General features: G+C 50.9%; 1 long non-coding RNA gene across 1 annotated transcript; it reads left to right on the top strand.

Annotated features, from left to right (window-relative positions):
- The first annotated feature begins 1,163 nt into the window (after positions 1-1,163).
- On the top strand, positions 1,164-22,378 carry LOC123385875. The gene is made up of 3 exons (XR_006599054.1): positions 1,164-4,120; positions 11,287-11,459; positions 21,788-22,378. It is a non-coding gene; the product is annotated as an uncharacterized LOC123385875 (long non-coding RNA).
- The last annotated feature ends 3,555 nt before the right edge of the window (positions 22,379-25,933 follow it).

Raw genomic sequence — 25,933 nt, 5'->3', positions numbered from 1 at the left:
GAGGAATGACACAGGCCTCCCAGATGGCAGCCCCTGAGCCAGTAGGAGCATCAGAGGGCTCCGGTGCCTTCTCCTCCCGCTCTAGGCACATTGGGGTAGGGGCAGGGAGGCTGCAGACACCTGCTCAGGGGGCCGGACTCCAGATTCGGGGAGAGCCCTCAGCCCACACACCTTGTGCGTCAACGGGCCTAGTCTGGCCAAGACTTCCCTAAGCCGGAGTGAACACACGCATGCGCACACGCCCCTCTCCCCGCCCCCTCCCGCACAGGGCTGCGGGCCTGGCTCCCTGGATCCTCTCGGAGCCGCCTGCTCGCCTCCCCTTCCGTGAGCAGGTCCCCCCTTCACACCAAGCTGAGCATCACCAGCCGCTCGATGCCAAACAGATGGCGGGAAAGAGTGCTTGCTTTGCGGGGGGGGGGGGGGGGGGGCGGTGTTGCTGGTGGGCTGCAAGGTCACCGCTGACACGCGAGGGCTGGGCTGCAGGGCAGTGAAACATTAACGAATGGCTTCGCCTCGTGCTGATGCTCAGTCGGGGCCCTTTCCGGCCCAGCCACCCGTGCTCAGCTGAGGTGCGGTTCAGTTTGGAGCTGGGCAGCAGAACTCGCTCATCGGGTTACTGTCCCCGCACCCACCAGCACCGTTTCCTTCTGTGCCTCTTCTTTTCACTTCCTGAGTTGCACACCTTCCTCACTCTTAACTTCCCCTCTACTTTCCTTTGCCGCTGGCTGGGAAGGAGGATGGATGGGAGGGTTTGGTCCGGGGAGAGAAAACAGTGGCGACCTGACATCCGGAAGCCGGCCTGACACGCGGAGCCAAGCCGGGCTAAGCTCCTATTAGATCAACACGGTCTCACAGAACGCCAACCTCGGACAAGTTTGCACTGAGACCAAGATGAAATGAGACGAAGCAAGTCCATGCCATCATTTTGTTTAAGCACAGACAAAACGAGATCACTCTGCCACCCAGCAGTCAGTCACCCTCTTGGCCATGACGAGTGACTACCTCTTGACGATTTCAACTTTGTCTTCATTCCAGTCTCCCCTCCCCCTAGAGGAGCTCTATTGAGATATAGCGTTGCCCCACTTGCTGTCATTGCCCCCCCATCCAATCTAGAGCAACCCCCACTTCCTGAGATCCACCCCTCCCCCCGGCCCCGTCCAAGTCACCCATCAAAGCCAAGTGCATTCACTTGCTTAACTACGGATGTGCTCCTGGTGCTCTTTGGCTGAAGAACATGGACAGAATTGGAGGTTTCACTGAGACTCAGCTGATACTCTCACCACCTTGGCCCAGGACCCTCCCTCAACTCAGTGACTGTGCATACATCTTTTAGGGCGTGGGCACTGGGTCCTGGTATTTTTGTTAAAGCTCCCTAGGTGATTAGAATATACATCCTGGGTTCTGAGGGACTTTGGGAGGCTGTGGAGGGGCCAGTAGGGCAATGCCTGTAAAGCACTGAGCTCGGACCACATGGTGCTCAGTTACTGTGAACTGGTTCGCTTCTACGCCTCATTCACTTTGCTGTCCCTCCCAGTAAACATCCGTTGGATGAGCATTGATGTCACGGATGGGAGGTTGCGAATCACATCCGCCGTAATACATCTCAATCATCTTTCCCTCTGACTCGGTGCTCTCCCAGTCACCAGGGGTGGAGTCTGGAGTCAGAGGCTCTGGCTCGTCCCAGTGCCCTGTCCCCCCCCTCCACGTAGGATCTCTTGGCACCCCTTCTTTTCCTATCTCACTGACACCCCCAGTTCAGACCCCAAAGACCCCACGGTGGCTCGTGCTCTCAGTCTGCCCTCTGGTCTTCTTCTCTATGCCGTTTATAACATCCAGGAGAGCTCTTTCCGGGGCTTGGCCTGACCGTGACACCCCCTCCCCCCCAGCTCAGACGCCATCCATGGATCCTCATCACCTCCTAATGGAGTTATCTTGACATTCAAGGCCTACCATAAGCCCGCCCTACCTCACACCTGGATCACACTCAAGTGTTCTGCTCATTAGCCCCACGGACACTCTCCATGCCTTGTAGTCACTGTGCTTTGCTTATGCTGACCCTGCTGCTGGCAACACCCTGCCCACCCTTATGTCTGTGTCATTCCCACGTATCATTCAAATCCCAGCTCACAGGCTACTTCCTCCATCCTTGCTCACCCCAACCAAAAGGGACTACTGCCCCCTTTATGATCTCTTAAAACCATCTTCCCTTTGGGACTCACTCGTGACCCTCTGTCAAACCCGGATCTGAATTGTGATTGTTTTTATTCACGCTGCGTCCATCTGTGATAGGAGGCACTTCAGACCAGAGGGTGAGGCCCCGGGCTTTGCCATCAGGAAACCCCGGAATTACAATGTGACTATCTCCTGCTGCTAGTTCGGTGACCTTGGGCAAGTTTCTTAACTTCCCCGAGCCTCAGCTTCTTCACACGCATAATGGGGGGAAGCTCGTAGGGTTATGGCAAAGATTAAATGAGATAGCCATACATGTCGAATGCCTCACACAGAACCTGGCAGAAACCATGCGCTTATAATAACAACTCTTCTAATTACTAGGACGGATTCTAGAGCAGAGTGTCTCCTCTCTGGTGTGCACCCAGGTCACCCGGGGATTTTGCTAAAATCCAACTGTGATTCAGGAGGTCTGGGTGAGACCCGAGATTCTGCATTTCCAACAAGCCCCCGGGGGTGCCCATGCTGCTGGTCCAAGGGGCACACTTGGAGTAGCAAAGTCCTAGAGGGCCGGGCTCGTGTGTTGCATAGCAATATCTCTTCCGCGGAACCTAGCATGGTTTCCTGCACAGAGTAGGGGCATCGTCATGTTTTAAAATGAATGCATCCTCGTGGTGGTGTAGGAATGATATTGCACTCTCAGTGCCTTCCTTACTCAGAATATTACACACACACCCACCCCACACCAGCTAATCTAACCTTGCGTAGGACTGAGATTTCCCAGGGGCCCCACTGCTGTGTTTCAGAAATCAGTGCTCCCGAGATGGAACCGGCTGTGCTCTAACCTTATAGCCCTGATTAATTCCCTCCCTTTGTTTGCCTCATTATCGTGATTAGGTTCTGCCCGTAGCATAGCAACGGCTAATTGTAGGCTGGTTGCAGAGTGCATAATTCCCGCTATTAAAATTTTATCGAGGCTTAATTGTGCTTCTTTTTGCAGCAGCAAAGCTTCAAAGTTTCAGAAAAGAGGGGATGTGGTTAGTGGGAGCCGATGATTTTTTAATCTCAGCAAGCTCTGTAAAGCCCTGCTCTGCAATAGCATTGACCTTGAGACGGTTTCCCGTGGCCAGAAAGAAGCCCATCATTTATTTATTAACCCTCCAGAAGGTCTGCAAACAATCCCCTGTGGCCAGGCAGAAAGCATATTATGGGTCAAATGCCATTACAAAAAACCCCAAAGGGCAGGCCTACCAAACACTTTGGCAGCGAGGGCATTTGGGCCGGAGAGCTGCAGTTTGCCCGCAGAAGTGGTTCGGTGTATGACTCGCAGAAGCCCCACAGCACTCAGTACCCCTCCAAAAGCAGTGGGCTTCGAAAGTGGTTTTCTAAGAACTGGAGTGCCAGATTGCCCTCCCAACCCCGTGCTTAGTGGTGGGTAGAAAGAGATGAGCCCATTAGCAGGTACTTTCTACAAGTGATCACGTCAGCGATCACTAGCATCCCCTGGGGAGCTTGTTAGAGGTGCACACTTCCAGGCTCCAGCCCAGACCTGCTGATTCACGTGGGGATGGGGGCGAGCCGGGAACCAGTCCTCAGGTGGTACCGATGCTGAGCCACCTTGGGACTCACTAACCTGCTGCCACGAGGGACTCTGGAAAATATAAAAAAGGCAGCAGAGGGGCACCTGGGTGGCTCAGTTAAAGCAAGCAACTTCTGGAGGGTTTTGTAATCAGGCTTTGACCGGAGACATCACGAAGGCGTTGGATCCTGGGTCCTGAATGCAAACGTGGTTGAATCCAGATGAATCCACTACCGTTATTAAGTCAAGCAAGGGCTTTTAAGAGGAGGTGGGATTTTTGGCACTGCTTAAACAAAAAGGCAAGGCATTGTTTTTGTTGAGCTGTCCTCAAGCGGGGCAAGACTTCGGGCCCCGCACAATAACGGAATTACGGTGAGTGAGTGGAAAATAACAATGAGCACATTTTACAGAGAGGAGATAAATTGTGGGGGCGGGGAGAGGAGGTATGGTGAAAGAGAGAATATTCAGAATTAGTTTCAAGCAGGGGTTGCAACTCAAAAACTTTCAGAGGCCTGCCCCATAAAAGGAAGGAGTGAGGCAGGTAAGTCGAATTGGAATCCGTTGTGGGGAGCCCGGTGAGCTGGGGAGCCGTGGCCCTCCTGAAAAGGGAAGCCCCAACAGCCTGTTGTTGCCATGGAGGAAGGGGAGGCCAGAAATTCCTTGCTCTTTCCCATTTCCAAGGGAAGCTGCGAATCTGAATTCTCACGCGAAAGTTCCCAGTTTTTTAAGAAATCCAAGTAGAGTTGACAAACAATAGTATATTAGTTTCGAGTTTATGACCTAGCGATTCAACACTTAGACACATTACAGAAGGCTCACCACGGTAAGTGTACTTACCATCTGTCACCATATGATGTTATCACATTATTGTCTGTGTTCCCTATGCTGTCCTTTTCGTCCCCGGGACAAGTTTCTTTTCTAACCGGAAGGCTGTACATCTTAATCCCCCTCACCTGTGTTGCCCCCCACCCGCCCACCACTGGTGTGTTCACAGTATTTGAGTCTGTTTGTGTTTGTTTGTTTGAAATTTCCCTACTTTAAAAGAAATGAGCTCCAATCAAAACGTGTCTGTAGGTGGGGCACCTGGGTGGCTCAGCCGGTTAGGTTTCTGACTTTGGCTCAGGTCACGATCTCATGGTTCGTGAGTTCGAGCGCCGCATCGGGCTCTGTGCTGACAGCTCAGAACCCGGAGCCTGCTTCGGATTCTGTGTCTCCTTCTCTCTGTCTCTGCCCACCCCCCTTGTGCGCTCTCTCTCTCTCTCTCTCTCTCTCTCTCTCTCTCTCTCTCTCTCTCAGGAATGAATAAACATTAAAAAATACTTAATAAAAAAACTCAGTTAAACAATTAAGAAAAAAAAACATGTCTGTAGCCTATCAGTTTATAACCCTAACGAGTTCAGGTCCTAATCCCTAGATTCTAAGTCACTGAGCTGCTTGTGTGGAAACGTGGCACATTTTTTGCCTTTTTGGGGGGTGACGGTTAGTTGTAAGAAGAAAAGAGGAAGAAAGGAAAGAAGGATGGAATCGTGGAAGACACTGAAAAGGAATCTACTAGAAGGGACCCGGGAGTTAATGTAGTCCTATCCTCTATGCAAAGAATATATTCTTTCCACAACGTTCCTGGTGTGGTAGACTATTAACCTGGTCGCACAGCGACTCTGGGTTTGGCTAGTAGGTCATTAACAAGCATAATGCAAGCAAAGGCTTGACAAGTCCTTGTAGATGGGAATGTTATCCTTGGGATCCAGCTGCCATGTAAAAAGACCTGTGGAAAGACCATAGAGAAAGGAGCCCCCGGTTTTCACCTGTGACTGCCAAGATGCCAGCCAAGCACAACCACATGAGACCCCCAAGAGAAACCAGCAGAAGAATCATCCAGCGGAGCCTCATTATTTCACAAGAAAAAATAAAATGGTGGTTGTTAGGGAACGCCTGGGTGGCTCAGTCGGTTAAGCGTCTGACTTCAGCTCAGGTCATGATCTCACAGTTCGTGGGTTCAAGCCCCACGTCAGGCTCTGTGCTGACAGTTCAGAGCCTGGAGCCTGCTTTGGATTCTGTGTCTCCCTCTGTTTCTCTCTCAAAAATAAACATTTTTAAAAAATGGTGGTTGTTTTAAGCCACTAAGTTTTAGAGTACTGTGTTAGTGAAGGGAAACACCTAGTAAGTAGCTGGCCTATGAACCCGATAGAATTCACTTGGTCTTTGTCTCTGGTTCCTAGCCCAGGAGCTCCTAACACCCTTGGAATCTCTTGAATGATACCGTCTTTTATTTGCTAATGCAGTGACTGGTGACTGCTCCCCACCCCAGCTAGCTTCAGGCTGGAACCAGGAAGACCAAGGCTTGATTAGAGGAGTGGAACTTTGAGCCCCATCTCACCTCCAGGTAGGGGAGAGGGGCTGGAGATTGAGTTCCATCATGAATGGCCTGTGATTTCGATCAAAAAGCCCCTGAAACGTTTCAGGTGCTTCCGGGTTGGTAAACTCCTGGAAATGCTAAAAGACAGGGTTTGGTAGCTCCACAGGCACCCCCCAGACCTTGCCCTGGGCACCTCTTCCATTCGGCTGTTCCTGAGTTCTAGAGCTTTTATAATAAACCAGTAAACACAAGTAAAATTCAATGAGTGGTTCTAGCAAATTAGCAAAACTGACAAGGGGACAGTGCCGGCCCCAATTTATATAGCTGGTTGATTAGCAGTATGGACGGCCCAGGACTCATGACTCGCATCGGAAGTGGGGGGCAGGTTTGTGAGGCTGAGTCTTTAACCCGTGGGGTCTGATGCTAACTCTGGGTAGACCGTGTCAGAACTGAATTGTTGGACACCCAGTTGAGGATCTGAGGATTGCAGGGACCCCGACTGGCTGGAGGTAACAGAGCATCTGATAAACAGTGACTCGAGTAGGAGGTTTATCAACTCCTGTAACAAAAGTCAACCTTTGTGTCACCGATAAGGACAATCTGCCCCGGGGAGTAGGGAAGTGTGACTCACTGGGCACATTAACATCCTGACCCAAACTGGGGTTTTAACTAGTAAGGAGGAAGGAGGAATGGGTATGTATTTTGCCGTGTCTGCCACAGCCAGCTTCTGCTAGGAAAAGAAACTTGTGTTTCTTCTCACAATTTTTTCCTTCCCTGCCAAATTTAGCCATAAAACCGCAGGCCCGGCATTGCCTACAGCCAGCACATACTTACCCCGCGCTCAGAGGAAGAAGTCTCTTGTCTCAGTTTAAAGGCTCGACATTTCATGTTCGTCTGTCTGCTGCTTCCATATTCATTTCATAAGAAACCGATTGATCTTGAACTTGATTCAGCCCATTGGTATCATCATTACTGATAAGAGGTCTCCGGGCAACCAACTTGAAATCTGAAGCAAAAGAGATGAGCAAACATTTTCAAATGAGCGTACCTTCTGCAAACCTTCGCTGACTTCCAGGGTGTTTGGCACAAAGGAAGAGGCCATAGAAGGAGCTAAAGATAAAGCCTGTAGTTCACAGAGTTAGCCTGTGGCCGTTTCAGAAGTTAGAAGTGTCTTGATGGGAGGTGGGAGAGGAGCGATAAAAGAAAATGAGATTGAAATTAACTCGTTTTCTTTCTTTTTAGCAACTTCTTGGAGGGAGGAAATGGAGATGAATGAGACATAAAATCACAGAGCTAGGATTTGGCCACGCTCGTAGAAATAAATTATCCAACCTTTCACCCAGTTGCAAATAATAATAGCTAACATTTATTGAGTGTTTGCTACATGCCTAATGTTCTAGAAAATCGTTTATTCTCTTTAATTTTACTTTTACCGTATCTCTAAAAGTCAGCATGATTTTATTTTATTTTTTTAATATTTATTTATTCTGAGAGAGAGAGAAAGAGAGCACAAGTGGTGGAGGGGCAGAGGGAGAGAGAGAATCCCAAGCAAGCTCCACACTGTCAGTACAGAGCCCAAGGCAGGGCTCGATCTCACGACGGTGAGGTTATGACCTGAGCCAAAATCAGGACTCAGACGCTTAACCGACTGAGCCATCCAGGCACCCCAAGGAAACGTGGTTTTAACGTCTGTATCATCTGGTCTGCCCACCAAAGCAGCACACAGGCCAATCCCTCTGCCTCTGACTGTCCTTCCAATATCCGCTCTCCACAATTGTGCGTTCTCTGAGCCTTACTCTTCGCCAGGCTAATTATCTACAGCGTGACCCTTCCAAGGTGCTGTGCCTCCTCCTCTGTGTGGACTGTTGTCAGACCGTGACTTCAGGCTTCTGCAGACGCCGGGCTAGTCACGGACGCAAAAAGAGCAGGCCAACTCCAGTAAAATCTCGTGGCCGCCTCACTCCGCCATTGACCCGCTTTTCATAGAGACAGGGATACAAAGAAGTTTTTCTCTGCAAATTCAGTGATAAAAGGCAACCATCCCTCAGGCTCACCGTCAGAGACGACCGTGAGTGGCGGGCACTGTGCAAACAGGCAAGCAAATGCTTGGTCTGAAGGAAGCCGTTGCTGTTCGGATCCAGCCTGGAGTCGTCTCTGAGCGAGGCTGCCAGATCTCCGAAGCTTTCCAACGCTGCTGGAAATCTGGGTTTCTACTTGAAATTTTTTGATTTTTATCAGATCCCTTTTTGTGAGTTTCGTTTTTTACGGCATCGTGTAAGCCAAACAAAACGTGCCTACGGGCTGGATCCAGCCCCTGGGCTGCGGGTTTCGTCGTTCACCCGCTGGACCCCAAACCCCAGTGAGGTCTGGCCAGTCCTGAGGAATTGGGGGGGGGGCTTCCCCTCCCCTCCCCTCCCCTCCCCTCCCCTCCCCTCCCCTCCCCTCCACACTACACTTCTAGGAATGCCGGCTACGTTTGCAATAGCTTTCCTCGCAGCTGTGTCCTTTTCTGCTTTAAATTCCTATGGAATTTGTGGCCAAGTAACTTCAAGCCTTCATGTAAAGTGTTGTCCAGCCCGGCCTCTCCAGCCATCTTGTGCCATGATATTTTGAACCTCTCTGCGTGCCTTTGCACCCATCCCTGTTGGTCCCCATGCTGTCTTGGAGAGTTTTGTCTGTTTCTTCCTAACCCACTTTTGTGCACAGCTTTGAATAATGCCGCTTCCGTGAAATCGCCCGTTGGGCCCGATACCCCGATGAACTCTGACCAGTTCAGAGGGCTTTAACGTTGGCTGGAAATATGGAATTCTAAGGCACCCCCAAATCTCACCAGTGCACTAATAACACTCCCTGGTTTCAGGATGGAAGGCGACTAGCCTGCGTTGGGCACGTACTGTGAGCTCAAGCCTGTTAACTCGCTCATCCCCAAGTCCCACCCACTGCAGAGACCCCTCCTGCAGCTCTGCCCCGTGACCGAGGAGACACCCCAGGCTTCACCCCCATCACTACATCTGAATTCTCAGCTCTGGATTGGAATTCCTAAATCGATTCCAGATCGGACGGTGCATTTGGCTCTAGATCCCTGGTTCACCTCTGGATGTATGCCTACATCCTGCAACTCAAGGATCAGTGTGGTCCCCACCTACTGCCCATCCTAGGCACCTGGCCCCTTGCTTGTGGTCTGAGACTGAACAATTGCTTGTCCAGGAGGACACACACTGTGCCAGGCACTCTCCTTGGCACCACAGCACCCACTATCTCGCTTAATGGCGGCGAATCTACTTACTTCCACTGCCATCTGGCCCACATTTTCCAATCGATCCTGTTTGATCACCAAGGAATTTGTATCGTGTTGTTCCTGCTGCGTTGGGAGTAATTGTGAGCAAGGCGCTGAGCTGCTCGGCAGCTTGTACAAAGCCAGCAGTGAGCGGCTTATCAGATTCTCTCTCTTTGGGGGAGCTTTTTTGTGCCTCGCTGTTCTCCTCTACAAAATGGGGTTGTCGCGACGGATCTGTTAACAGATGTTAAGCGTTCACGGCAGAGCTAGGCAGGCAGTGGGCACTCACGTGACGTTAGCTCGAAGGAGTAACAACTGGAGAACTCGTTGTGGGCACCTCCCTGGCTGGTTCCCAGTAGCCAAAGAGGGGACGCTCCTTCTCCAAGGAAGTGCCACTACTCCCCTACCATCAATGAGCTCGGCAGCAGGGGCTCCGTCATTTTTCCAGTAAAGGGGAAGATTTGGCCTCTGGAAGACCCAGGCCTGACTCCAGCCTCTGCCCATTGCTTGTTGGGTAACTTTGGGCCCAACCATCTGCCCTCTCGGAGCACAAGTTCCCCGTCTGTAAAATGAGGGTGCTGATACGGAGCTTATGGCACGATGGTGGCGGATCAGGTGAGACTTAGAGTAAAACACTTGGCACACGGTAGGCCCTGGATATGGCGACATTGATGAAGACACTGAAGGTCATCGGATCTCCCCAGGGGCAAGAGCAGCCTCTTGCCAGATTTGCAAATCTTTATCCTGCCAGATTTGCAAAAATTAAATTACAGGGGCGCCTGGGTGGCGCGGTCGGTTAAGCGTCCGACTTCAGCCAGGTCACGATCTCGCGGTCCGGGAGTTCGAGCCCCGCGTCAGGCTCTGGGCTGATGGCTCAGAGCCTGGAGCCTGTTTCCGATTCTGTGTCTCTCTCTCTCTCTGCCCCTCCCCCGTTCATGCTCTGTCTCTCTCTGTCCCAAAAATAAATAAACGTTGAAAAAATAAAAATAAAAAAATAAAAAAAAATAAAAGTTACTTCATAAAAAAAAATTAAATTACAAATGTATTGCTTGGTTGTAAAAAAAAAAAAACAAACAAACAATATAGGGATTTATAAAATAGAAAGTTGGAGTTCTCTGCGCTCCTAGCCTACTCTCCAGAGAGAGCCACTGCTGACTGGTTTGTGTCCTTGCTGATGTTTTCCTACATTACCCCTCCCCCACACATTATTTTTATATATATTTTTTAAGTTTATTTGTTTATTTTGAGAGGGGGAGGGGGTGAGAGACTGGGCGAGAGAGAATCCCAAGCAGGCTCCGTGCTGTCAGCACAGAGCCCAATGTGGGGTTCTAACTCAAGAACCATGAGATTGTGACCCGAGCCGAAATCAAGAGTCGGAGGCTAGGGGCACCTGGGTGGCTCAGTCGGTTAAGCGTCCGACTTCGGCTCAGGTCATGATCTCGCGGTCCGTGAGTTCGAGCCCCGCGTCGGGCTCTGTGCTGACAGCTCGGAGCCTGGAGCCTGCTTCCTATTCTGTGTCTCCCTCTCTCTCTGCCCCTCACCCACTTGTGCTGTCTCTCACTGTCTATCAAAAATAAATAAAATGTAAAAAAAAAAAAAAAAAGATGACCCTCTTGACCTCAGTTTTGTTCACACCAATCACCCCTGTCTATTCCAAAACCTTGGTATCATCAACCACCTGCAGAAACACCCAAGGTTCGTGAGCGGAGAAAGCTCTCAGCCGACTGTGTAGTCCCTTCATGGTGAAGGTAAACTTGATTAGAACAAACAGCCATGCTACAAACAGAAGCATTGATTTTAATCTTTTAAGAGCATAAACAGATTTGAATCACATACAGTATACTGGACTTCGGGAGGAAATATTTCATGACAACCTGCCAATATCTTTGTTTTCTCGTCTTTCAGCAAATGGCAACGGCGGTTGAAAGCTGCAGAAATGGACAGAGGTTGGCAGCGTTGTTTTGATCTCAGCCGATGTGCCTGGCTGGCCTTTTACGTGGAAAGGAAAAGATCAGAAATGGGAACTGTCTTCTGGGGTGGAGATGAATTTGGGGGCGCCGTGGCCCAGGTCCTTCCCGGTGAGTGCAAGGGGGTTTCCCCAAGCCCCCAGGGGCTTTTTCTTCCTTCTTCTAGCTCTTACGCTGTTATACGTATGGGTGTGTCCAGAAGAGCTGACCGTTAAAAGGAGTCTATGGAAACAGAAGCCATGACCTATCAGCCACTTGGAGGATATATGCAGGAGGCGTGCTCATGCCCCATGGTGGTTGGGAAGGAAGGCTGGCTGGCAGCTGTGAGCGGTGATCTGTGAATCTGTCCGTCTCCCACCCGGGCCCGTGGGTGTCTGGGGAGCGGGAATATCACATTCTTCTCTGGCCGCAGCCAAGCACAGGTCCTGGGCACAGATCCCTCTACTCTGCTTGTGCTGTCTCGCTGCTGAGACCATCTCATCCAGCGTCATGATTTTAAATGCCATCTGGATGCTGACAATTCCCACGTTTATATCCTGAGCCTGGAACTCTCTCCTTTACCCTGGCATTTATATCCGTCTGCCTACCTGAATCTCCAGCCGGGTGCCAAATTCTCATCTCCAGCTTAGAACGTTCAAGACTGAACTTCAGATCAGGGGGCCTGGGTGGCTCAGACAGTTAAGCGCCCAACTCAGCTCAGGTCATGAGCTCACGGTTCGTGAGTTCGAGCCCCTCGTCGGGCTGTGTGCCAACAGTGTGGAGCCTGCTTGAGATTCTCCCTTTCTCTCTGCCCCTCCCCTGCTTGTACTCTCTCTTTATCTCTCAAAAATAAATAAATAAACTTAAAAAAAAAAAAAAAAGACCTAACTTTGGATTGAACCCTCCCCCAAGTCTGAGCCACCTGCCACGTCTCTAATCTCATTGGTGGCAACTCTGACCTTCCAGGAGCTCAGCCAACACCTGTGCAGTCACTCTTGATACCTCAAGTCCTCTGGGCTCTCTCTTCCAAATATATTAAGAATCTTCTAAGACTTTCACTGCTACCATCCCGGCCCTAGCGCACTGTAGCGGGTTGAATTATCCGCCAAAGATACGTGGAAGCTGTGACTGTGGCCTCATTTGGAAAAGGGGTCTTTGTAGATGTAATTAGGAATCTTCAGTTGAGGGGCACCTGGGTGGCTCAGTCGGTTGAGCCTCTGACTCTTGATTTCGGCTCAGGTCATGATCTCACAGTTGTGAGATGAAGCCCCACGCTGGGCTTCATGCCGGGTGTGGAGCTCCCTTAAGATTCTCTCTCTCCCCCTCTCTCTCTGCCCTTCCCCAACTCACACGCTCTCTGTCTCTCAAAAAAAAAAAAAATCTTGAGTTGAGATCGTCCTGCATTCAGGGTGGGCTCTAGATCTGTTGACCGGTGTCCTTGTAAGAGAGAGGCAGAGAGAGGTCAGAGACACAGGGACGGCAGGAGAAGGCCACGAGAAGACGAAGGTGGGGGTCGGAGTTTTGCAGTCCCGTGCCAGGAAATGCCTGGAACCACCAGAAGCTGGCAAAAGGAAGGAGGAATTCTCTTCTGGAGCCTTCAGAGGGAGCACCGCCCTGCTGACCCCTTAGCTTTGGGACTCCTGGACTCCAGAAGTGTTGGAGCATTAGTTTTCGTCTGTCTCAAGCCACCTAGCGTGTGTTAGTTTGCTAAGGCAGGCCCTAGGAAGCGAGTACCTCACTATCGTCTCGCACTTGGATTGTTGTAAGAGCCTCTGACTGGTCTCCTGTTTCCATCCTTCCCTCCTATAGTCCTTCCTCAACACCAGGGCAATCCTGTTAAATCATAAGCCAGATCTCTCCAATCTACTCAAAATTTCCAGTGATTCCAATTTCACTCAAAATAGAAGCTAAATTCTTTACAGCGGCCCCAAAGGCCCTATCGGTTCTGGCCCCTCCCCGCCCACCCCCTGCTGGACCCCCTCGCCTTCTCCTCTCCGTCTTGCCCACCCCAGTCCAGCCACCACCTCCTCTCTATTCTAAGCTATGCATTTGCCCCCTTCGAGCCCTGTCTGACCATTCCCTCCCGCTGGAAGGCTGTCCTCCCCCCCCCCCGCCCCCGCCCGTATCCTCTGCTCCCTCCTTGGCCTCCTTCTAGTCTATTTCGAACTCACCATCTCAGACCCCGCCCTGACCACCTTGTTAAATGTGGACGCCCAGCATTCCTCACTCTGCTTTCTTGCCCCCATAGCCTCTATCATCTCTAGTGTGCTAGATTCTTCATTTATCATGTTTTTTATCACTTATTACGGTTTCTCTCCCACTGGAATGGAAGCCAAAGGGCAGGGATTGTTGCCTGTTTTGTTCACTGTTGAGCGCTCAGCACCTTGAAGACGGCCTGGCATGTAGCAGGGGTCCCACCAACACTCGTTTTGTGAAGGAATAAATAAATAGCTGTTAGTACACTTTTTCCGATTCTAATTATCAGTTATTTTCCGAATATGTCATACGTTCACCTCTTTCAAAATTCAAAAGGCACAAGAAGGTTTACAGCAAAAAGCCTTCCTCCAGCCCATGTCCATCCAGCCCCTCTTTACTTCCTTACCCCAGTACAATTGATATTTCTTTTCTATCCTACTAGACTTTATACCTCTTTCTCTGTCTTTTTATCTCTATCGACCTATCACCTATCACTGGCTTGTTTGTTTGTTTGTTTGTTTGTTTGTTTTTTAGAGAGAAAGAATTTTAAGTAGGCTTCACATTCAACACGGAGCCCAGTGCGAGGTCTCGATCCCATGACCCTGGGATCATGACCAGAGCCGAAATCAAGAGTTCTGTGCTTAACCAACTGAGTCATCCAGGCATCCCATCGATTTCTAATTTTTAATTCACTCAAAGGTATTTGAAATGCAAAGGTATTCCACGCCACCGCATAAGAACTTTTGCCTTTTTATAGTGGCATAGCATTTAATGGTATGTAGAAAACTTTAAAACTTTTAACCAGCCCTCAGTTAGTAGACATTTAGTTTGTTTCCCATTTCTTGATATTCCAGACAATGCCAGAATGTTGTGTATAGATGATTTCCAGGCTTGTGAATATATCGCTGCAGCATAGTACATTTTGGAAATAAGTGAACTTTGATCGTGACATTTTTAATACAGGAATGCTGGGCCCAATCCTATGTTTATAAGGTTGGAGTCCTCCCCATGCCCCCGCTGGGCTTGCCATGCCCTGTGTGCTCTGCTTCTCTGGTCTCATTCTGGGTGGGGCTGGTCTTCAGAGCTGGCTAAGAGTCATTTGACACGATGCAAAGTACTTAATCCCACTCAGTGCTCTGTCAGGGAGGGATTAGAATCCCTATTTACGGTTGAAAACACTGAGGCTCAGAGTGGCTGGGTAATTCAGTCACCCAGGTTTACACAGTGAGAACCAAAAGCAAGATTCTTTTCTAGAGGGTTCCTGGAGGGAGGTGGGGCGGGGGAGGGGATGGGCTAAACGAGTGATGGGCATTAAGGAGGGCACTTGTTGGGATGAGCACTGGGTGTGATATGTAAGTGATGAATCACTAAATTCTACTCCTGAAACCAATCCTACACTATATGTTAACTAACTTGAATTTAAGATCTTAAAAAAAAAAAAAAGATTTTTTTCTAAAAGTTGGACTTATAATCAGTACAAGTACTTAACGTCTCTGGGCCTCCCATTCCTCAGTTATAACACGGAGATTACAATAGCGGCTATTTCATAAAGTTGTTTGGAGGGTGGGAGAGGATGTTATGCGGGTGCTTTTTTAAAGCAATAATTTTCAGTTTTTGCTAGATAAGACAGATTTGCAACATAGGCTGCATGAATCCAAAATAAGCAAGCTACAGCAAATGATAAGGAAACTGGGCAGAAAAGAAAAAAAGCACACATCGTGGGTGTGGGGGGAGATTCAAATTAAAAAAAAAAACGTTATTATAAAAGACTTTATTATAAAAAAGGCAGCAAGGACTAGAGTGGATCAGAAACCATTGGGCAAAGAGTGGGAGGCAGGTCCCCGGGAATATTTAGGGATGAACAGTGTTTTTTAAATTGTCATCAACGGCTACCCACATTAGCATAACTTTGGGTGCTTATTTTCAGTGTGTGGATTCCAAGTCCTCTTCGTAGATTTCCCCAGGAGTGGAGATTGCATGTAACTCTATCCAGATAGCACTACCCTGACTCCGTCTCAAACCTCTCTTCACCTTTCCTCCTCATGCCCCACACACAAGTCATGCTTTCTTCATCACCAGCATAGCTAGTGATCTATCCAGAAGAGATTCCTGGATTCCAAACCCAGATATCTGTCTGTGGTTCTGATTTGTTTTTGCTGGGGGAAAAAAAAAAATAGTGACAGACGACCCATGAATACGTCAAGGTGTAGCCTGGTGTCTTACAGGTACAGGGATCCATCCAGTCTCGACTGTGAAGGTCACCCCCAAAGCCCATGTACCCCACCCCCCATAGTCGCTCTAATCTCTGATCCCCTGAATCTCAGGGCTAGTTCCTTTAACCCAGTACCTTTTACAATCTAAGTAGGTGGTGAAAATTTAAGTAAACGGTATTCATTGATGTTACGATCGTGGGTGGCATTTTCTATCACTAAATGATCCTGGTACACAGATATTATTCACTTAAATAATCAATCACTGTCAACAAATTACAGGATGCAGAGAATGAAATTAACAAAGTGAACTATGGATATAAAATTCATTTGAAATTCAATTTAGTGACAACATTAGCTTTCAATTAGTCTGCCCAACTGTTTGAACATCTTCCTTTTGCACAGATTTAAAAAAAACAAATGTAATTAACCTTTTTACTGTTCACTTGCTGTTGGGTGCAATAACAGCATTATTACATGGCCCCTATTATTGGAGCGTGAAATAATTAAATGATGACTTGGGATGAAGGCATCAGGGCAGTGCTGGGGCTGTTTTCTGGAGTCTCTACTCATGACCAAGGGGTCGGGGAGAAGAGGGGTCCAGGAGGTAAAGATGGGAGTGCATCTGCTCTGAGGCTTCCCCAGTGAGCATCTGATATTGTTGGCACTGTCTCTGGATTCTCGGAGACACCTTCTCAGGACCCGTCTCACACTCCAGATTCCTTATTCCCTGTTCCACATCCGAGTTTCCTGCCAGATTCCCCTGAACACTTGGCTCCTTCTCCCACACCTCATTTCCTTCCGTGGTTCTAGGACACCTTTTATCTAGTCTCTCCAGCTGGAGAGCTGGAGTCTCACCAGACTCCTACCTCCCCTCAACTACACGGGCAGGGAGTCGCCTCACCCCGTCCAGTCTTTTCCCAATGGCACCTGCCACTCTCTCTTGCTGTCTGTGCCCGTGGCTGCCACGAGCAGTCTGGGCCCTCGTCTCCACTCACTTCTTGTGCCCCTGCATTGCTACATCCTCTCCTCGACCCCACAATCTGCCTTGTACACTTCTGCCAAGCTGTAACGGGCCACTCCCAGGCTCAAGACCCTGCCACGGCTCCCCTCCGCCCGTACAGTCAAGTCCAAGCCTCCCGGACACCTGTCCTGGCCGTCTTTCACCGCCTGCCCTGGCCTGGTAGGCACAACATCACCCACTTCCCCTGCCTCTTCTCCCTGCCCGGACCCAGGCTGCCCTTTAAAAATTGGCCACCTGCTTGCCTCCGAACATGCCCTGCAGTTTCCCGCCCTCACACCTTTGCTCGTGCCAGCCGCCCCATCTGGGGAAAGAACACAAACAAATGAAAAATCCTTTCCATTTGTCTCCTAGTAAAATCCTTCTTTCCAAGGCCAGCCCAAACCCCACACTTGCTGTTCAGCCTTCCCTGCTGCACCCCAGACTCCAGAGATCTGTCTCTGTCAAACGGTTCACACGCCTATTGTCTGGAACATTCCTTCTGATCCTTAATAACATGCTTTGTGATTTTCCTCTGTGCTCTTGGCTGCACAGTACATTCTTTGAAAGCAGGGACATGCCTTGTGGTCTCCACATCTTGCAGACTGTCTTGTCTAAGGGGTGAAGCTGTTTCTAAGCCTCTCGTCCTCTCTTCACAAGGAACCGCAGGGAAAAGAGCCGCATCCAGACATCCTCTCCTTTTTTAGCAGCTCGGGATCAGAATTGTCCAGGAATCTGTGGAGAAGTTCCATGAACTCCTGGGATTCTTCTCCAAGAATCCTGAAGGGCTGGCGAGGGGCTGCCCTTGTCCCTTCTCGGGTCCGAGGGTACAAAGAAACAGCTTCCCTCCTCTCTAAGCTATAGCTCCCCTCCCTTCACTTCTGAAAGCCAAGCCATTTCTCTGTCAGCGGGCGACCATTCACTGAGCTGCCATTTTTGTGCCAAAGGCCCTACATGTTGGGTCTCCTTTAACTCCCACGGCAGCCCTATGAAGAAAGGTTGTTCCCATTCTACAGATGGGAAGTCTGAGGCTGGGAGAAGTTAGTAATCACAGCTGGTAAGCAGAGCCAGGTGAGAAAGCACGCTGAGTCCCACACCCCCTCCCAGCCACCACCCCGACCCAGCAGTTCTGAAACCCCGTCTCCTCCGAGAAGCTTCCCCGGCAAGCGGGGCGGGTCAAGAGGCTGCCCCCGGTTAGTCCCTCGCTTGTTTCTTGACATCCCGTTTAAAACGGTGGCATCAGGTGCTCGTCCTGACGTGTGGGGTTACGAAACGCGTGGGTCTGGTGATCACCGTGCCACGTTCCCCGTGAGCGGACCCAGTACCGGGGCTGGAGTCAGGTTGTCCGCCTCCAAGGGCACAAAATGACAGCGTGGGTGGGTTTTCCGTGGCCACCGAAGCTACCATTTCCTCCCACCCACATACTCTTCGGAATACTCTTCGAGAGAAAGCCAGCAAGGCAGGTTCTCCCCACCACCCCCCCCTCCCTGCCCCCTCAAGCTGTTTCTTGGACTGAAGTTTTTGGCTCGACATGTGCTGGTCTTTGCCTTCCTGTGCCTGTGTCCTCCTCCAGAAAACGAAGGCAACATTCCCTACTTCACTGCTTGGGCCGCGAATGAAATAAAAGTATGTCAAACATCCTGACACCGCATCTCACATACTGTGGGTTTCCTACAAATTAGGACTTCCTTCAGACTCCAATTACATAACCCAGGGCCTAACCGTTCGAGGGAGAATAAAGTCTGGATAATGACCACATCTCAGGTCGTACTGGCCGGATCTCCCGTGAGCAGGACCCAGGCACCTATCTCAGCTCGTGGCCCGGGCTCCCTATGCCCTCACCCTTGTCTGGCCATCCACAGCTCTTCGTCTGCCCCAGCCTCGACAGAGTCCTTCCTGGGGAGGCGGAGAGAGAAACGGGGGAAGGAAGACAAGAATGGGCTCGCCCCCAACAGCTCCAAGGACACAGAGTCCTCCCAATCCAGGGGATACCCCTGCCTCTCCCTCCAGCTCATCTCTCATACATACCTTCTCGTGCAAACACAGATAACTTGGCACTTTGCAAGATTGAAGCAGTAACCAGAGGGCTGGTGGGGTCAAGGGAGGGCCTTTGAAAAGATGGAGGTTTTACTGATGGAAATGATCGAATAGAAGCATTGGTGGGAGAAGGAGCCTTCCGTGGAGTCAGTTTTATCTGGACTCCTTCATCCCCCTTAAATTTTGGGTCAAGCCTCCCTTTCTCACATCGGTGACTCCTTTATACTCCATAGACGGCATGGTCTAGTGGGAAGAGCTTTGGAACTTGGACTCAAACCCTGCTTCTTCCCCTGAGGGGCCGGGCGACCTCCCTAGGACTCCATTTCCTCGTTCCTAAAATGGGAATAATCCTAATACTTCCCTGCTGAATTTGGTGTGAGGGTTAAAGGAACAGTGTTTGGCCTGGAGCAGCCATTAGTGAGAGCTCAGAAATGGCCATTGCTGTTGCTCACGTTCTTTTTACCAAAAAGTTTCTTCCAAGTCTTGCTGAGATGCACTGAATCCCTCTGCTAGGAGGCAACCGTTTCTTCGGCATCAGCCGAGGTCTGGAATCCCGGATCCAGAGATTCGGCTCTATGATTGTGTATGCAGGGAGAGAGAGGGAAAGATAAATACAGATCTGGAGTTCCAATCTCGCTTTACACGTCTATCCAGCCGACCCCTCCTCACAAACACTGTTTGTTCTCAAGTTTGAAACTTCAGCCGGAAGCAGTCAGAAAAGCATAGCTGGTGTCCCCCCAGGCCCTTCTTTGCAGTGCCTCTGCTGGAAACTCCAGGATCACCAGGGATCCACTCTAGCTCTCCTGGAACCCTGGCTCATTCGCTGCAAAACAGGAGCAAAAGAAGCGTGTACGAACTTGCTAAGCTCTCTATTGGAGTGCACGGGAACTGTCTAGAACAGGGATGCCAAACTCTGTTACACTTGGAATCATCTGGGAAGTCCCCGCCCTGAATTCTGATTGACGGGCATGAGGCAGGGCGTAGGGATTTCTGGAAGGTCTCCAGAGGATTCCCAAGTGAAAACCACCAGGAAAGGAGGTTCTCAAGCTTCCCAAATGGGACTATCTGCCTAACCTATGTCACGTCCAGACCAAGTGAGCCCCTAACGGGTCAGGAGACTGGTTGATTCATTTACTTATTCAAGTGTTACAACTTCTAATGGTGTCTCCAGGGCGCCTTCCCTGCCCTTAAGGGTGAGGGTCCTTCATATCACAACCCCAGTCCTTGTACTTAACCCTTCAGGGCCTTTGTCAGGCTATGAATCTCTTGTTTTTCTTCTCCACATCCTGTGAACTTGTCTTCCTTTCTTACTACCCAGTGCCTAATATGTTTTGTTTGGTTGGTTTTTCAATGTTTATTTATGAGAGAGAGAGAGAGAGAGAGAGAGCATGAGCAGGGGAGGGGCAGAGAGAGAGGAAGACGTAGAATCCGAAGCAGGCTCCAGGCTCCGAGCTGTCAGCACAGAGCCCGACGCGGGGCTCGAACTCACAACCCATGAGATCATGACCTGAGCTGGAGTCGGACACTTAACCGACGGAGCCCCCCAGGGGCCCCTGGGGCCTAATATGTTTAAGCGAGGGAATCCACGAATGCATGTATGACTGAAAGCAGCAGTGACCGCTGGGAATCCACGAAAGCAGTGTATGAACGAGCAGTGACCGGTGGGAATCCAGGCTCACGCGGGATGCAGGGTAACAGGGAGCACGGGATCTGGAGAGGGAAGGTTTCTGCTCGGATGCCAGCTCTGCTGCTTACTAGCTGTGCTGCTTCAGGCCAGTTACTCAATCTCCCTGCACCCCACTTTCCCTACATGCAAAATGAGGACTGTAAAGTCCTGATAGTGTTATTGCAGGGAGTAAATGATAGGATCCATTTAATGTGCTTTGCCCAGTGCCTGGAACTAGTAAATGCCCAATAAATGTTAGGCTCTTATTAGAATGGCCGGGGGCCGGTATTTGAGCCTGTATGGTCATTCAGACGCCGTCCTCATTACCTACCTCCTCTTGAACCTGGGTTTCCCCCCCTCTTAAGGAGGGGACAGCTGGAGGCCCTTCCCTGTGCCCTCCACGTGTCAGGCAGTGGGGCAGCTACCCCGACCCCCGGTGGAGTCCTCCGAGGGGAGCAGTTGCTCTGCCTTCTAAGCCTTCTAAGCCCCCGACTCACCCCCACCCCCACCCCCCCGCCCCCGTGACGCTTTGTGTTAATTGCTGGCCAGGTGGGGGCAGCTGCTGTGACTGGGCCACAGCTGCTGTGGCCTGTCAACCGCCTGTCAGATTCACCCTGAGGACAAATAGGGCTCCTGCTAATGAAAAGCTCACTGCAGCCTCTGGAGTGGCCCCACACCTGCTGTCCCGGTTTTTCCTCTTGTTTTCTTGTTGCGCTTGGGCACGGCCAGGGCCAGGGCCGGCTGAGGTTCCTTCCCCAAAGATCCAGTTACACGGCACATTCTCTGGCTCCACCTTGAAGAACATCAAAGACTTGCACAAAAGCAGCCTGCCTGGGGGAGAGGAGGCAGCTGCCTGCTTGGTGTGATTCCAGGGTCGCTGGAAAAATCCCTCAAGCCTCAACTAGTTTTCTGTTATAAGCCTGAACTCCACCATTAGACAGCCAAGCTTATGATTTGGGAGGTCTTAAAAGTGGGGCCCCCCCGCAGCAGCACCTGGGAGCTCATTCGAAACGCAAGTTCAAAGGCCCCTCCCCAGACCTCCTGCATCAGGATCTGGGGGGAAAGAGTATCTGTGTTTCACCCGCCCTGTTGGTGATTCCGAGGCACTGGTGACCCCACGGAAGGGATGATGGTACCCAGAAGGATAAAACCCATCTGTATGATAGTTCTGATGTATTGCTCAGCTTGATGGGCGGGGAGGAGGTTGGGACGGGGACAGGAGGCAGGGAGGGAAGGTCCTACCTGGCTCCTACAGCCAAACAAACATGGGACAGACTCCCAGTTCTGCCTTCCAGCAGCGTGACCCTGGGCAAATTCCCTAATGTCTTCAATTTTGTATTGTAAAATTCAGATTGCGCAACCAATTCAAAGGGCTATCCCAAAGGCCTGGACCAGGAAAGGAAGTCAGTGGAAGCGGATAGGAGGCCAAGAGAGAAGAGAGGAGCAGACAAGAGAATAAGGAGAAACCCTCAAACTCCAGCCTCAACACCATCCTTCCCTGATGCAAGCATGCAGCGTGGGGCCGATTCTATGCTTCCTTCCCCCTGCTTTATTCTAATCTCTTTTGGGCGCATGACTTACAGGCCTCAAGGGTTCCTCTGGGGAGATGACTGGTGAAAATAGAGAAGCGGTGAGCTTTCCTGTAACTCTGGGTCCCTAGAGTTAAGAGGAGAGCCAACCGTTGTGGCGGAGGCCGCCGCGGAGATCTGCCTCTTGCCCAGACACTGCCAGGGTCTCCCAAGGAGGTTGAGAGCCTCCCAAGAGAGGCAAGTGAGCCCTGGGGAAGCAGATCGATGGCCCCACAGCAGCCCGCTTACCCTTTCCTTTAAAGCCTTTGAGGGGAGGGGCGCCTGGGTGGCGCAGTCGGTTGAGCGTCGGACTTCAGGCAGGTCACGATCTCGCGGTCCGTGAGTTCGAGCCCCGCGTCAGGCTCTGGGCTGATGGCTCAGAGCCTGGAGCCTGTTTCCGATTCTGTGTCTCCCTCTCTCTCTCTACCCCTCCCCCATTTATGCTCTGTCTCTCTCTGTCCCAAAAATAAATAAACGTTGAAAAAAAAATTTAAAAAAATAAAAATAAAGCCTTTGAGGGGAGAGCACATAAAGATCTCAGTCTCACGAGGCAGGCTCACATGATGTGATTCTGGGGTAATGACACCCTGATCTTCCTACCTCCCCACCGCCAGGAATCCCAGAGTCAACATTTCATCATCAATGTAAGGGTTTATCCCTACTAGGATTCACATCTCCATTGAGCTATGTTCTGGGCTTGGGCTACCCCGTCTGCCTGCATACCCCGGCTCTACCATTTGTTAGTTGTTACGTTCTGGGTTCAATATTCCACCTCTTCAAGCCTCGCTTTCAGCCTTTGTGAAACAGGGACCGTGGTTATTTATGTGTACAGTGATAATATATTTTTTATAATATACATGCACACATACTTATGGTTTCAAGGGTTCGAAATAGGCAGTGCTGTTTGGATTCCTAATGAACACATTTCTTCAAGGTTACAAAAAGAATGGAGGACAGGGACTGACGTGGAGGGCTGAGATCAGGGATTAGCTAACAGGTCTCCAGCAGGACGCTCGCTCGGGGGTGGTCTGGCAGGTGTCAGCGGGACGCCACCCTGCCGGGGCTGTGAAGGATTCCAAGGGCAACCCCAGCCTCGACGGAGGGCGTGACGGGGTGGAAATGTCTGCTCCGCCCTGGGCAGGGGGCCTCGTAGCATCCCCAAGCCACAGGTGCCGTCTGTGCTCTAGTTGACTCCCCCCTGAAGGCCAAAGACAAGCCGTGACCCTTGTCATTACCTGAAGGAGAATTATAGAAGCCATTGCCTGAGAACTTCAAAGGCTCACACGGAAGGAGCGACTCAGCCTCCTAATTGAATGCTCTCCGGACATCACTTTGGACCATCGGTGATGTCCCCAGTCACCACGCACTTCCCGTTGATCTTCATGATAAGCGTCCCTGATGTGGACTCACAGGGAGAGAGAGCGAAGAATCTGTCTCTGTAGTGGCCCCAGTGACAGGTGTTTGGTGCACAGATCCGGAAGCTAGTTTCGGTGTGATGGAGTAGGAAGGATGGAGTGAGTACTAAGAGGTTAAGGGGGACCCAGTGGAACCCAAGCACCAGAGGGGAAGCTGAACTCCAGCCTCCTGGCTGCTTGGGGGATCAATTCTGGCTGTTGTGTGTTTCCCAGCTGGAGGCCTGTGAGGCACATGGGTATTTACATTATTAATCAGCTAGATCTTTCTTCTTCCTAATAATCTCCTCTCTCTCCACGTCATGGAAACACTTCGGAAAGTGGGCAGAGCGTTTAATGCCGGGCTGCAGGGCTGGCCCACTGGTCCCTGAGGACAGCAGGCGCCGTGTCTGGGGCCCACGGGACTCTCGGGGGCCATGAAAAGGTTTTCAGCTTGTTGTAAAATCCGAAGGAAAAAAACGCGTATCATACTAACGAACACGGAATAACGAATCCGGCTGGGATTTTGTCTGTCTTCATACCAACACAATCATAAAATACACTTTTTATGGTGGAAGGGGTCCATGAAGGCAAAAGTGCCTAGGGCTCAGGGAAACCGTATCGCAGTCCTGAGCAGGGGGTACGGAAGAGACTTGAACGGGGACTGGAGAGACAAAGCCGTGGTCCTTCCTCAGACCTTTTAACCCTGTGACCTTGAGCAAATGATCCATTTTGTGGTTCAGAGTCCTGCAAGTACAGGGGACAACGCAGGGCTTCTCTTCCTCCCTGCCTCTCAGCCCATCTCTAAGGAGCTGTGAGCTGTGTAGAAACGTGAGAACAGGCACCAGGTAGTACGAGGTCAGAATGCCCATTACACGGACTGAAGGTGGAGACACGCACGCTCCAGGAACGGACGGATCCAGAGGACCGGTGAATTTTTTCTGGACGCCCTTACATCCACCAGGCAGCCGCTATCTGTCCCGTTCTTGGGCAAAAATAAGTTAGGGAGAAGCTGGATGAGTTACCTGGGCCTTTGATGGGTTGCAGGGGCTGCAGGGAGACAGAAGCCTTCGGAGAACCACACAACTCTGGCCAGAGGGCTGATCTGGCTTCTAGAATAACCCAGGGGAGCTGGGAGATGGAGAGAGGAGAGGGAGGGCCTCCGGGGGCCAGAGGCGTGGCCAGCCTGCAGACCAGGGAGCGGTCCTGCTCCGTGGGGTTCTGAAGCCCCCACAAATTGAAGAGACCTTTCAAAACTAGGCTTCGGGAGAGTTAGGAGAGAGGAAAAAGGGGAGCATTTGATGAGGGTCTGCTATGCTGGGGTGTGATGTGACCTGCTCCTTCCCTGCAAGGGAAGCCCGTAAAATCAGCATTCCTCACCCCTGCTCTGGAGTTGAGTTGTATGCTTTGGTGATACCACTAAGTGCCAAACAAATCCGGGGTGTGTGTGTGTGTGTGTGTGTGTTTGTGTGTGTGAGTGAGGCACCCATCCGCCTCGCTGCCTTCTTGTTCTTTACTCTGTTCTCCTTCCTTCCTTGGTCCCCTCTATTTCGCTTTTCCTTTCTTCTTCTCTCTTCCCCACTTCCCCTTTCTCCCCTCCCTCTCTCCCTCCCTCCCTGCTGGCCCCTGCTCCCCCACCTCCCTCCCTCCCCGAGGTCCCCATCCCCCTCCCCCAGAAAGAGGGAAGCAAGCCCAGCAGAGGTCTGTGGGCACCCCAAGCAGAAGGTCAGGAGGCCTCCCAGGGAGCAGGGAACCCCCCTTCTTTCTGATGAGTGGAGCTCTAAATGGCTCAGTCTGACTAGGCAGCTAACCCAGGTTTGGTCAGTGCCATTACTAATTTAAATGCCATTTCTTAAGCACCTTGGACAAATGGACTGGGCGTGGGGAAATGGAGGCTGGGCTTTCTCCTCAGGATGGGGAACAGGCGGCTCAGTGGGGAGGTCCCACCGCTGGACCTCACCCTGCCAGCAGGTCGGGTCTGCAGCCTGGGCGGGGGGGGGGGGGGGGGGGGGGGCTCAGCAAAGGCAGCGCCTTCACCTGCAGGGACAAACTGAGACCCCAGCCTGGCCTCCAGAAGGAAAGCCCTTATTCCTTTCTCTCCCTGGGGAGAGGAAAAGAGGGGGGAGCTTAGAGACCCAGGAAGTGCAGGCTCTTGCAAGGGCTGTTGGGGGGTGGGGTGGGGAGAAGTGCCATCTGGGCCCTCACCTGTGCATCCTACCCACCCAGGGCTGCTCTCGGGCAGTTTCAAAGCTGCTGTAATTAAGGATCAAAGGAATGTACCTTCCCATAATCAAAGGCTATTTTAAAAACTTATCAGATGGGCAAATGGCAAAAGTTTTTGCAGGCTTTGCCTACTGAACAGGTGTTCTCAGATCCTACTGGAAAGAATCGCATAAGCTTTCTGGAAGCACAATTTGAAAACATGGAGCCCAAAATACATTCTTTAACCCAGAGATGCCACTTCTAAGAATTTATCCTAGGAAAATCATGAGACACCATTTAAACGAAAGAGTTGCTTTCTGAACAGTATGTATCTTA

Source organism: Felis catus, chromosome B3 (genome assembly GCF_018350175.1).
Source record: "Felis catus isolate Fca126 chromosome B3, F.catus_Fca126_mat1.0, whole genome shotgun sequence".
Taxonomy (NCBI): Eukaryota; Metazoa; Chordata; class Mammalia; order Carnivora; family Felidae; genus Felis; species Felis catus.
This window is presented reverse-complemented; position numbering and strand designations above follow the sequence as displayed.